At 36.5% G+C, this 14,911-nt stretch overlaps 1 protein-coding gene across 1 annotated transcript in view; it reads right to left on the bottom strand.

Annotated features, from left to right (window-relative positions):
- Nucleotides 1-14,911, bottom strand: part of smap1 (small ArfGAP 1) — a 91,400-nt gene that overhangs the window by 37,518 nt on the left and 38,971 nt on the right. The gene's annotated exons all lie outside the window — the stretch shown is intronic.

Raw genomic sequence — 14,911 nt, forward strand, 5'->3', positions numbered from 1 at the left:
ATAATGGAAAATAAACCAAAGATCAATAAAACAGAATAACTAATAATAGAAAACTAAAAACTCAGAGTCCCAAAAGGGGAGAACAATGACACATCTCAGCTATTCATGTTAAAAATGGGGAATTATATATGTTATCAAATTAAGATTTTCTTTTCTTTTATGCATTTATTGCGTTTTGTGTCATTTTGCTACCCTCTTGTTACTTTGTTTTAAAGTACTTTGATTTCCATCAAGTATAAGCAGAATTCTTGAAATAAACCTGCTTTCCTTTAAAGCCGTATTCCAGTAATGCTTGCAAATGCAACTAGAACCCAAACACACACGGAGACTTAAAAGGCAGGCACCCACAGGGACATAAACACCTCAAACACAAATACATGGGTGATTGTGGAAGGTCACACTGTGGCTGAAGCTTGACAGCGGCGTTCAGGGAAAGAGCACCTAATCAAATAAAACACTGTCAACAAACACAAAAACTCTCACGCACCCCAATTTAACCAGGTATTTTAAGAGCTGAATCTTATTTGTCACCATGAAGGAGTGCATTCTGAGCATTACGAATCTTGTTTTTGGCTGCGGTTCTGTGAGTGACAACCAGCCTGAGGTTCAGGATTAGCTGGTTAGATTTAACACCCACCTGGGAGGGAGCAGAAAATCCAAGAGGAATATTTTCAGATGCAAAGAACACACACAGCTGGATTTGTTGCTCCAGTCTTTCAGTCAAACACTATCCCTCGAGTTTTTAACTGAAGGAATCAAAGCTGTATTAGCATTTGTGCATCTGTGACGTGTTCTGGATGACTTTGCAATCACAAACTCCCAGTCTAAGCTGATTTGAACCGTGAAGGAGTCGGATTGATGCTCACATTGTTGCCACAAAGCTCAAAATATCAATTTTTGGATAAAGTAATTGGATTTATGGTTCTTTATGAATGCTTTACTGGTTCCACTGTGTGGAGTGACTTGAACAGACATCACAAATACAAATCTTGTGTGTCTATTCAGAAAAAATAGAGAGTTGACACAGAAGAACTGATCTCTTTGGATGTCAGGCAATTAACAGGCAAGCAAAACAATTAACCTGACATAAAAAGCACATAGGTATTAGTGCATTTTAACAGGTTTAGACTTAAGAAAGAGTAACAAGTATGTAGGATTCAGTTTTCTTGATGGACATAAAGTCGCTGCAAGCAAGAAACAGCTTCCAAAGCAAATGTAGTCTGCATTACCATTTTTATGAGTTTATTGGTAAAAGAAATGCAAAAATCAGTAGATAACTGTGTTCCCTTTCCACTGAGTGAAACACATTTCATCCAAACACTAGAAATAGCAAACAATATGTAAAGGCTCATGACAAAGAACTCACTGGACTACATAACCCTAACCCTACATCAAAAGAATGGCTATTATCTCAAAGAAGCAGAAACTGATATCAGGAACGATCAAAGAAATCAGACATCTCAAAAGACAATGTGTTGAGAGCGAGAAAATGTCAGAATGTCATGTGGCAGACTTGGAGCAATATTATCGAATAAAAATGTCATGATCTGGCCTGTTTGCTCTACCTAATTAGTAATTCCTCTCACCTGCCGTTTTCCCTCCCTGCCTCAATTATAATTTATTCCTCTCACCTGTTTCCTCTGGTTTATATTCAGTTCAGCCTGAGCCTTCAGTGCCAGATCATTACTTGTCTTTCTGTTCAGTTTTATTTTATGGTTCATGTCCTGGATCCTAGCAGCCAGTGCAAAGAGGGTTGTAGTGTTTGTCTCATCTCCTGATCGTCCATTGTTCCTCCCCCGCGGAGTCCTCTTGGTTTTTGGCTCATTATGGGGGGAGGTTCAGCTTTTATCCAGTAAGCCTGGCTCCAGGGAGGAGACCAGTTTAAAGTCCTGCTTCAAGTTCCGGTTCCTACGTCCTGTCTCGGCTACCCTCTTCCACTGAGCCTGCCTGTCTGCACCTGATCCTGTCTGCTCCTGTGCGTGACCACCTGGTCATGCTTCTGGTCCCAGTCAGACTCTGAACCCTCCTGGGAGCCTGTGGATGCCTGGAAGTCTGGATCCTGCCACCTGTTTCTGTTCCTGCCTGATCTGGATTCTGCCTGTTCCTGTCTGTTCTGGATCCCTGACCAGGATCGGCTTCCAGCCTCACCTCTGGGTCTGCAGCACTGGGGACATTCGTGGTATGGACTGTTAAACCAGGTAAGTGACCAACACAGTTAATCTTATATCAGTTTATCGTGGTCACTTACCTGTGTTTCCTCCCTAGAGTGTCTGAGATTGGGCGGTTAACTACATTTTAGAATAAATTACTTAAACAAAACTTGAATGATATTTAATTTTAAAAAAGCAACGATTTAGCTTAGGATTATAAAAAATTATATAATTAATTATATATACTAATTATAAAAAAAAAAAAAAACTGACCTATACAACAAATCACCTTTGTCAATATTGCCCCGATAAATCAAGGCCACCTGGACATTTTTGCAAATTTTTTAACTTTATTGACACATTTTTTGTGAATACCTTATTTTGCTTTCGGTTGTACGCTTGAGACCTCAGTTTTATTTTATTAATTTTGTTTCCAATGGATGTGGAAGATATAAATCAATAACTTTTCTCTCTTAACATTCCTCCTGCATGTTTTCCCTGGAAACATCAGTGGCAGCCTTTTTATTTCCTTTATCTCCAATCCAAACAAATTATAGTTTTTTTTATTAATTATAGTTCAAATAGCTGAACCTCCTTCCATCCACCACGTTTAGCATTATCTTTAAGTTACTTTGTTGTTGCAAGCTACATCAGTGTTAGAGATCTTGCTACAGACAGACTCGTGGGTTCGGCTGACATACTGTAGCTAGTGCAGTTAAAAAATGATGAGTAAAACATGTAATCATAATGAAAAGAAAAGTTAAAAACCTAAACCATTGAATGGCTCAGTAATATAAAGCTGGCTGTTGGATGAATTTGGAACTATAACAACCATATACCAGACCATAACAAATTGCAGCATCCATCTAAATACTGTGACAATGAGCTGTACTGAATCTTGGTGCTGGTCTGTGGTTCTGTTTTTTTTTTCTGCATATCATAGCTCAATTTGGGTCAGGGTCTATATGTGTGTATCTATCATCACCTCCATATCTAGGAAATGTGTGTTTACCTGGGAAACGCAGTAGAACTGACTCCCTTCCTCTGCCAGAGCAAATCCACCTAATGCATCAGCTTCCTCGTGGTCACACTATTGATCCATGGACTGCACATCTATGGTGCATGAGTGTAGGAGCTGGTGTGGCTGTGTGTGCGTGAGAGAGATAGAAAGTAGGTGTGCCACTTTGTTAGTTACACAGCCCTGCTCCTTTGCCTGTCCTTCACACCATCCGCTCAAACTAACTCCAATCGACCGTTGATATTTTTCAGCTCCAGCATCTTCTCCTGCTGCTGCTAGTGTGTGTGTGTGTTCCTATATCACACCCAGTGTCATAAGTCTAAATGTACAAACCATCTAACAAAATATACGAGCACAAACCTTCCCTATCCAATTCCATCACCAACTACCAAGATTGGCACTGTTGTCGTTGAAGCAAAGCAGCCGCTTGTTGTTTTTGATGATTTATTCATGGTTTGGTAGCATAAGACAACACTCAGCAGCAAACAGCAATTCCGTGTTTGCCAAAGAAGCACTAGGAGTTAAAACAAGGAAAGCAGAGTCAGACATTGTTTAGGACAAATGAATGAGATATGGAGATGAATGGAGGTGAGGAGAGAGTGAAAACCACAGGAGGGATAATAAGAGTCCCTCCTTGAAAATCACAGTAAATATTCAAAGGTAGAATATTCAGTATCTCAGCACTGACTTACCGTTTTTGCTAAGGTTATTTCACTCCATTAAATAAAATTAAGTCTAAACAAATGTGACTTAAATTAATCTGCCCGACTTCATGTTTCCCTGAGGGATGAATATGATATGACCCACAGGGCCATTTCTCTTTAACAACTCTTCAAAATGAGGCAGATTAGAGACCATTCTGTTTAAGTAACACAAATGTGAACTCTTGAGTCAGAAGAAAATACATAGTTATCAAATAAATACCACAGAAACCATGTGGTTGGGACACATACTTTAAGTTTAAAGTGCTATTCAGCCCAAAAGATCCAGTTCAAGGAATGCAGTGTTGAAAGACAGGAATTTTCCAAATAACAAGCAGAAAATGGCCGTGCTACTAGCCCAGTTGACAAATATAGTTTGTACCAGAACCTACAGCAGAGCATTTCCATACACATTTACATAAGTAATTTCACTTTCCCGATACTTTACTTTGGCCCCATATAGGTTAAGTACTCTCTAGCCTTCCTGGGTCTTTCGAGGGGTTAAGTTGTGTATAGCTGCCATGTTTTGTTCCATCAACTGCGGCAATAATGGATGAGGTGAGTATAAAAATGCTGGGTTTTTTTAATACCTTTATTGTATCACAAAAATTGTTTCAATATGTTTTTTAAGGTTTGAAGTATACCTCAAAACCGCATCTGCGTAATCATTTTTATCAAGAAACAGACCACTTTTAATAAGTGATATCTGTTTTGGGGACTGAAAATTAAGATTTTTTAAGGTATAAGGTAAGAACTGAGCATGCCAGTATGAAAATAGGTTTTGTCTGAAAATTTTGGAACTTAAGATTAATTGAGGTTTCAAATATAAACTGCTTTGCCACAGTTTAAAGAACATTTTTTAATCGACTTATAACCTAAAGGCGCACTTTCACTTTTGTCAAAGAATATATAATACTTACATAAATATGAAACATACATTGTCTTTAGATTGACTTTGCAAGTAAACCAAATTTATTGGAGTGTTATCCATTTACATACATGTGTTAATATACAGATTTTTTATATTTTTTAATGGTTCTATGCTGACAGCGCTGTACGAGGAGAGATCACGAGTTGGATACTGTCTGTCGGCTTCTGGAGATCCATTTTGAGGTTCTTACAATGTGACTCCACTGTCTGAAGCTTTTACTCAATATAAATGTCAACTTATGATTGTAAAGGCAAGAAAATAATTCCTTATACATTTGGACTAAGTTTGAAAAATTACCTTTTTACTAGAAACTTTTTCCTGCAAGTGCTGTAGATGTGAGACCTACCTGTTTATTGTAAAAATAAACAGTTCTTAATCATTTTTTTAAAGTTGTTTTAAATGAATCATAGAGTTAAAAAGCAACTCTGGCCAGATGCAGGTTAATGGAGAAAACAAAAAGGTCAAAGAATCTAGCGTTTCATGCTTCGAGATTTACTTACTGTACTGCTGGTTGGCACTCTAAGGAAAGTGAAAAACAGTTGTGTAATGGTATAATGTTGTTTTCTCAGTCCAATTTTCTTTGGGCTTTCAAAGTAATGGTAACCCAGATGAAAACCAGGGCTTTCAGAGGAAAATAGGCTAATGTTAAATATAAGGAAGAATTTTCAGATAAAAAATGGTACCAGTGAAATGGTTAACATTTGTCTTTTTGTTTTGTTTCAGCACAACAAAGGTATAAAAACATATGGGTAGAACAAGATAGCAATAGCTCAATAGTTGAAAAATCTATATTTTTTAAAGGCCATCTAAGACCAAAGACGTGAGGACAGATGACAATCTATAGAGAATGTCCATGTTGGAAATAATAAAGATCCCAATCTCTCTATGCTCGAACATTGTGAAATGTGAAGCTCTGTCTAATAAAAAAGAGAGGAATCAGACGAAGTATTGACAGCAGGACAATTAAAAAGTGCAGCGCACTTTTGTCACATGCAAATAATTTTAGCCTTTGTATATGTTGAAATTTTTCTTCACAGAATGAATTAATCCAAAGCTAAAGACTTATTCTTTAAGTGTAAAATGATGCTGTCATTATACAAAATCTATATGTACTGTAGCGCCCTTTACATATCTTTACCAGTGGTGTTAATAACTGCAGAGGATTCAGTGTCTAGCCTATTAGTCAAGGGTCAACTGCAATACATACAATTGTATATGAAATTATATATGTCTTCTTCAATTATGATGGCATTATTTTACAGTTTTCAAAAAGGAAATCTCAGGCAGCATATGCATCCTGGGTACCATCCAACTATTGCTATAGAGAAGTATCTGGGCTGGCAGATCTACAAGCAGCTCTTTTCATGTTTTGTGCAGTGGTGTGGTCCTTAATACTAACAATGGAAACCATTGAGGTGGCTGATCAGAAAGTGCTGACTAACGTACAGCTCCAGTGTTGAGCTTCTAGTTTTAATTATAACAATTCCAAACAAGCAGGGAGGGTTAAAAGCTTATTGATCGAGTGTGCCCAGTACCTTGCCATTGATGTACCATTTTCTTTATTGCAAGGTAAATTAAACTTGGCAAATCCGATTTTTACATTAAATTAAAAAAATTGAGGAAAATCTGTCATTTTAGCACAGTTTTTCATATTCAAATGGTATCTAATTTGACTGGAAAAATGATTTAACCTCTAGAGATTCAACCAATCTCACACAAAAAAACAAACACAGGTGAACACAAACATTGACTGGATATTTCTAGCTTCCCATTGTTTAAAATATCGAGTGCAAGCATATCCTCCAAGATGCCAGCTTCCAATCAGTGCTGCAGTTTAATTATTGCCTACAGGCATTGGATGGAAAGCAAAGAAAAGGACAAAAAGGTGAACTTTGGCAGTCCCAATCCAGCTGAATATTAATAGTTCACAGACATGGAGACTGAGAAGAAAGACCACTACTTGATATTCTACTTTCAGGGCCTGATTGTATTAAACTTTTACAGTAGCATATTACAGTACCATCACATATAAGAAGACTGGATTGAAAATAAGTACTAATGTATGTCCTCCTACAGTATACATGAGTAAAGCTTATTCACCTATGAATATAAAAACAAAAAAAAGATCCATCTGCATACTATAGAGTTGCAAACATAAAAGAAAATGTTTGCTCGCCTTCTGCAGGTGTCAAATAAATAGCAGTTTGACTCATTAAACAATAATACTCAGATGTGGGTCTCTGCAGAGGGTTTTGAGCCAAAAAAACACTCGAACCATTTAAACGGGCACTTCAGACAGACAATTTACTAATTAAAGTTTGCAAGATTTGCCAGAGGCAAAATCAGCCTTTTTTTTAACAATGGTGGCAAAAGAACTTCCTTTGAATTTTGTGTTGAACAACAAGTATGACCTAGTTTGAACTTATAAGCTTTATCTTAATGCAATTCCTTTGCAATAACATTCTTCCGCAAAATGCTCTGTCATTTGTATTGGAGATCCCTGCATGTTTTTTATATAATAAGCTTAAATTAAATTAGTATTTAAGAGCAGCCGACATAAAAGGTACCCCCACCCAACAAGGACTGCAGGACCAATTATCCCTTCTTACATCACTTGATCGCTTGATCTTGAAGTCATTGCAAAGGTTAGTAATTTGGAAAAAATGCAACTCAGGTCAATCTGATAAAAGTCATTATCGAATTATAGTTCAGGTGCCTGCTTTTATTGGTGGTCTTCACAAAAATCATTAACACACCAGCTAATCCATTTTTGTTTTTCTCTGGTTGATGATAAAATTAGTTACAATCTACAAATCATATACCTATCTGACTATGCTTTGTTGTTAAACTGATAATAATAAATCTGAGTGAAGAAAATATAAATTAGGGGTTCCACAAAACTTGGCTCTTGGGTCCTTTAAATCAATACTCTCTTGCCATGCATACGCTGATGATGCAGGTTTATCATTCAGTCCACACAGCCCCCCTGTATTTACCAAAAAGGTGTACCAGTGATATCAACAGGCAAGGAAGAAAATTATAATAGGGTGCAGAAAAGGAAGAATGTTTTGGTCATAAAAAAGCAATGCTAGATACCAGTGCTCAACTAAACAAGGGAAAACTACATAGTAATCTTTTATCATGAAGTGGAACTATTTACATCCCATTGTTCATCACTAATCTGCTTACTGAGGCCGCAAAAAAAACAAGCTAAGAGAGTAACTATCATCTTCCTAAAAACGTACAAAATGAAAGTGGTTGGCAGTTAATTAAACTGAAAATAAAATCGTTACTCTGTTACCACCTGCTATCCAGTTTAGCCCAAGATTATTATGCCATATTTTTTTATTTTTACACAGTCAATTAATGAATAATACATTAAGTGTTCACGTATTACAGTATATATATATTATATTTTCCTTAGCAACCATCCAATACAGATCTAATCCACAAGGTCAAATCTTAATGCTGTGTGTGAACACACAAGCTCAAAGATGACTGCAAGCAGCTCAAATACATAAACTGATTGAGTGCTGTCAACTGATCTAAAGCCTGCAGAGATTATAAAGAATAGACAACTGTAAGAATGATCCACTCCTCAAAGTAATAGATAATATCCCACAGGGCTATATAGTTCTGGTCCTTAGAGATCAATGTTATGTATAGTTTTAGATATTTCCCTGCTTGAGCGCATGTGTTTTAATTGAATAGGTCATTATATACTTCTGCAGGATTCAACCAAATACTGAGAAACTAATTTAACTGTTGAAATCCTGGACCGAGAGCACAAACACAATAATAACTGCTCTAAAGAATCTGAATTGCCCACCTCTGCATTAACGGAAAAACCCTTTGAGAACCTACAATAAACTTTTTTACCATCTGGAATAAAAACTAGAAAAGGACATAAGAACAAAACCAAAGAAATGATTCAGTGTCAAAGGAGAACATTTATAACTCCCATGTTGAGAAAACAAAGCATTTCTCATTTTCAGTATAGCAGCACTGCAACCAGAAACCGAATAAAAACCTAAAAGTCTGGACGGATCAATACTAATGTCATTTACTGCAACACTGGAGTCTATGAAACACTGCGTTTACTAAAATCAATAAATTATAAAGAAAAACATAATATAAATGCACAGTCTGCATTATCAATCCTTATCACCATGTGACCAATAATGTGTGTCTGGGTTCACCTTCCTTGATCCGTTTTCTCCACATCAGTTCCACCATCCTATCATGTAAAGACTGATGAGTTTCATTCAGTTATGAAGGCAAATCTGATACTGATGTTATATCGGCAAAATAAGGAGCATCTTAAAAGGTTAAGCTACGGTTAGGAGACTATTGATGCAAGTGATAAGAACAGTCACCCAAGATAACGAGACTGAAAGACAATCGCTCAAATTTGTCCAATCATCTAAATGAAAATACAATGGAGAGAAAGTGTTCAAATTCAGCATGCTTAGGGCTGCAATTAAGGATCATTTTACTAATCAATTAATCTGTCAAATAATTATTTTGATATATCAATATTTGGACAGGAAAATTTCCTTAGAGAAAACATAATTTTCACAGATTTTAAACAAGGGGAAACTAAAATGTTTTCCACTTGAGGACTACTGTGTAGAGCATAGGGACAGACGATAGATTATATATATATATTTTTTTTTACAATTTTCGTATAATTACTGTACTTCCTTAAGTGGGTTTCTTTGTCAGCTACAGGCATGGTTTAAAGTCTCTATACTCCAGTTAACGATTAATAGATTAGTGTATTATTTGACGATTATTTCAATAATCAATTAATCACGATTAGTTGCTTTAATCCTAGTTTCTACTAAACTGAACACCTCAACCTATGTGCTTTAGAAAAAAAATATCCTAAAGCTTTTAAAATGGCATCAATAAAGAAAGGAAAGATCTATTAGAATATCATTAGGTAATAACTAATAACTCTATGGTAAAATTTGAGAGTGAGCTATTTTGTTTTTAATACATTCAAAGGGAGACTATCTATTGTAATGGGTCGACTGAATATTGTTTGTGATTGTAAAACATTTTTATCTGAAACCAACAGACTCGGGAAATTATTTTCCTGCTGCCACTGCAGGCCCTCAAGTGGTCTTGTGGAGTCCAGGTCACTGTGTATTATGACCTTTTTTAGAGACGGAGGTAAAAGTCAGAGGTATTGATTAAAATGTGATGTGTGGGAGTAGGCTGAAGTGAACTTTAAATGGTTTGTCCCCCACATAACACCAAGACACAATCTTTTTGTGTGCATCACCTCACACTGCCTGCACACATTCTAAAGTAAGATAGTGTTGCGTTGGGATAGTACAGTTTACAGTAAGTCTATCTTTAAGGGGCAGGGAGAAAAGGAATGACACACTTGAAGAAAAAAAATGGAAAGAAAAAAGCAAGACTGTCAGCATGTTTCTAGCTGTGCCAAAGATTAAACGGCTTTCAGCACGTCAGCATGCGCTTGGACTAACAAGTCTCTCCTTCTAGGTGTCTCCTTAACAGTGACACACACAATCACATGCACAAGGAATGTCCTCAAATATCTCCTTGACATTGGGGCTCTTCAGCGGAGGGAGAACAGCTGATAAGAAGGAGAGACAAACAACAACGCATATCTCTGCCTGCACACATACAGTGCTGTAAAAATAATCAGCCCATCAAAAACACTGATTAACCTTCTTTTGTTGGTGCTTTTGTCAAACATGGCTGTTTAAGACCATAAAACTAATTATATTATCGGAAAAAGATACCAGAGTAAAAACAAGAAGCAAGTTTTTGCTATACTTACCTGGCCTTACATGAAAGAAAATCATGAATTAACAGCAGCTAACAATTTTTGTCACATTTTAAAAACCAAACTACCAGGGCCTGGAAATTGCTTTTCAGAATCAGGAAATTATTTAAGAAGAACCTCTCCATCAGCATGAAGCAGACCAAAACCTCTCTTACAGCAACACGCTTTAAGTGACTCAATCTAAAAAAAATTCAAGAACTGGTGACAAGTCATTGGCATCAACCTGTGTGGAATGCCATTTGTAAGGTTTTGGGACTGCGGTAAACGACAGACAAGGTCAAAGACCTTCAAAATAACTAAACAACCCACCAAACAAACCTAGAATAGGCTGATGGGTCATGTAGTAAAACACAGTATCACTAAACTGCTCTGACTTACTGTTATTGATAAAACCATGATGTCCAGACCAAAAAATGTTGGAGAACATCATTTCATCATATTGTGACTTTAAGCCCAGATGCACTTGGTTATGCATCAGGAAACATGTAAATCCACCGAGATGTATTTCCCTAATTACAGCAAGGTCCATCGTCTTACACCCGACACTACTGTTGTGTTCTGGGGCTGGGGGATAAATTGATTCTATTTATTAATGGAATTGTCTGATTATGAATATTTAATTTTTGGTAAATGTAGATTATTTTTCACCAATTCACTTCTTGGGTTCCCATAATTCTGAGTGACATCAGTTTTTCCATATTCCTTCTTAGATATATGCTCATGACTGATAGAGCTCACCGCATATTATACTATATTATCATTATTTACTAAGCCAAAGCTGACCATCTTATTCAACAGTATCGATTTAGTTGCAATTTAAAACCCATGTACAACTCCCAAAAGGGATGTTTGGTATAAAACAATATTTTTTAAAGTAATATGTTGTCAAATTACTAAGGAAAAAAATTTATAAAAAACTTGGATTTGGTATATTAAAAAAAAGCTTTTATTTTTTAAGCCACTCCTTATTATCCAGTAGATAGGAGGGTATTGGTGCCTAGGCGGCAGCATCAATCATTTGCTAAAGACCAGCTTCCTAACTGGCTTAAGCCCTTTCCAGCCTCTCAAACTGTCACTCTGATCTTCCCATGATCTAAATTATGGTCCCATTAAGCCTCAAATAATAATGTCTAAATAATTAAAGTTAACCAAACAGGGGGGGAAAATCCAGGTAGTTTCAGATTAAGACAAAATCAGACAGACTGAAGACAAATGCAAAACATTTATAAATAGGTTCATGTAGAGTGAATATAATCAATATAACAAACAAACAATGAAATTAGGTTTAGGTACGGTGGCATGCTTGCACATAACCCATATTTTTACTCCCTGCAGAAGATGCTGAAATGAGAAACACACACACAGAGAAAACCACATTCCTGAAAGCAGAACTAATCCCTCTTCCCTTCACAGGTCATGAAATACGTTTAATTTAGCATCCATGACCCAAAAAACACATACACCTACCCTCCTCTAGCTCTAATAATATATTACTATCGCACATTTATATACCATAGCTTTAATGGGTAATAAATCAGCAGTCAATTAAAAATCCATCCCATTTTTTTTTGTCACCATCTTCCTCACATCAGAAACTCTACCTCATCCTGTCACTTAACTCTCTCTTCAAACACACGTTACTCATATCCTGTCAAAGACTTTGATGGCTGACAGCCGTTGACTTTCACTTACCCTTCCTCCCATTTTTCGTCACAAATTATGAAAGCATCTTTTACCAGTGGTAGTCTGATGCATTTAAAGTGCATCCTTCTTTAGAAAAAAGCTAAATATAGCTAAATATACCAGCAGCATTGTCAGTAATAGTGCAGCTAACAGACCGAAAAATATTTAACATGTCAGAAGCCTGTTGAAAGCAAACTGAGGCTAATACTATGGAATTTTTATGCCACTGTGTTTCAGTCGTGCACAGTGGCATAAAACATAAAGCATCTGTGAGCAGCATGAATGTTTATGAGGACTTTCCCATGAGGGTTCAGGTGGAGAAGCAGGTAAAGGAGCTAGGCCTTCCTCTACTCACACATTATTCATTCATAATGCAACACAAGCTGTGATTCCTTTTGCCTCATTCTAGCTTAGTGTTGCAATATTTATGAAGGTAAATTAATGCCGACAGATAGCATACTCTACTGTTTGTTGCTTACAGGCCAGATTGCCTTATGAGTGCTGGTTTATAGTTGCTACAGTAATATTCCTGGTATTCTTGATTAAATTTCTCATAAAATTAGTAACACTGACAAGAAAAAACTCATCAGTGTACATCCTGGCCTTCATATAGCATAAAATCTATGTTTAGTAGGTCTACTAAAAATGATAAAATACCCAGCCATTGGAAGAGTTATGGAAAACTGGAACACATTTCATTCTTAAATACTTGTGATTTAAAGATGAGTCCATGACTGACTTGTTGACTACAGATCCCTGGTTCCTATGGCTTCTTAATACAAATGATAAGGTCACCACTGATGGGATTAACAGTTTGCATAATGTTCTTTGTTTTAAAGGTCCCATATTAATTTGCATTTGAAAATAAAACTTATTAAGGATGACAATAACCCCCTAAGAATGTTTGTGCAGGAAAATTCTTTTTAGATTAGGCAGAGACCATGTACCAAAAATGTCCTTATTCAGCCCTCCTCTGGATGAGAATTTATCCAATCTATCAATCAACTTTATTGTCAACTACAATTTACATTGCCATTGAGATTTCAGTTTCAGTACAAACCGTTCATCACAATACTTAACACACATTGGGGTGGGGCGGGAGGGCTACCTGTCCTCCCGAAGGCCGCGCCCCAACAACCAATAACCATGACAACCAGTCAGAGTTTGTAAAGAAAGTCTAGGAGCACAGAATAATAAACAATATGAAGGCCATAGCTTGGCCGATGGGCTGCTACAGACATATATTTCCCCTTATGACATCATAAAGGGCATGACTCTCCACCAGAGCATTTTAAGCTAAAAAGGTGGAGAAAGGCAGTGTTAGAGGGGAAAGAAAATTGTTGAACCTCAAACACAGGCTTCAAGACACATGACTGTTACTAAAGGTATAAAGTGAACTTTGCATAATATGGGACCTTTAAGGCTTATTTGTGTCAAATGTCCAAAGGACCTAGTCCCACGATTTTACTGGCTGCTTTTTTCTCCCACTTTGCAACGTTAAACATGCTGCTCTAATATTAGTAAGCTTCCATTTTTTCTTAAGTGATTCAAGGATTATTTGGTGCTTTTAAACATTAACATTAACTAGCATAAAGAATGATGGCAAGGAAATTTGAAGGTTTTGGAATTTTTTGAAACATAAGTCTGATGGTCCATTTATTGGGGTTCATGCTGGAGACAGTGTAGGACAACCACATGCATATTTTCTGTGGCTCTCTGTTTATAACTAAGTATGATATAGAGATATGTGAACACATCAATAATTTACGTGGAGCAAAAAGTCCCTTTAGATTCAAAACTATATACATGAAAGATGTAGCTTTGTCAAAAATAATGGAGATAAAAGAAAATGGTGGAGGGTGAAGTCCCCATCCATCAAGGATGGATAAACATAACATATGTGATGGAAAAGGTGTCTTTTTCCCTCAGGATGCAAAAGGACACGTTTACCAAAATTTGGACTAAATGGACCAAGACCATAAAACCTGCGGTTCAGGATCTTGTCTTGTGATTGGTTACATGTTCCCAATGACTGTTATGTGTATGTATCTTGGATTTCATATACTAAAAAATCTTAAATCAAAATTAAAATAACTTTCTTTAAAATAAAACATATTAACTGCTGCACAGTGGGGAAAATTATTTTCCAGTCATGTAAATCTGATTGACCTGCTGGCTAGTTTTCCTCTTATTTCCCCCTGAATTACACTAAATGGACCTCCCTAATATTGTGTATTAACAAAGCAATTTATCCATTTTTTCAAATGACTAAAAATGCTACAGTAGAATCCCAATTGGAAATATGTTTTATCATACAGTCACTGGAAGGTATCCACATGCAGGATCATTGGTGTCATTGCTTTTGTTTCAGTAAGTGTTGTTTATTTTAAGTACACTGGTTGTTGAGATTGGGGAATTTGCGAAATAGCAATGTTTATATTTGCCTCTGTGAACATAATAGCCATAGTGCTTGTGAGTCAGTGCTGTCACAGGAAACAAAAAAAGCCTTTTTTTCAGTGATGTTGACAGTGGGAGCAAAATCGCAGTCTTTGTTATGTTTTTCTTTCAGCTTTAAGAAGGTATAATATCCAGGGTTTTTTTTCAGTT

Source organism: Cyprinodon variegatus, unplaced genomic scaffold, assembly GCF_000732505.1.
Source record: "Cyprinodon variegatus isolate N-32 unplaced genomic scaffold, C_variegatus-1.0 Scaffold40, whole genome shotgun sequence".
NCBI classification, from domain to species: Eukaryota; Metazoa; Chordata; class Actinopteri; order Cyprinodontiformes; family Cyprinodontidae; genus Cyprinodon; species Cyprinodon variegatus.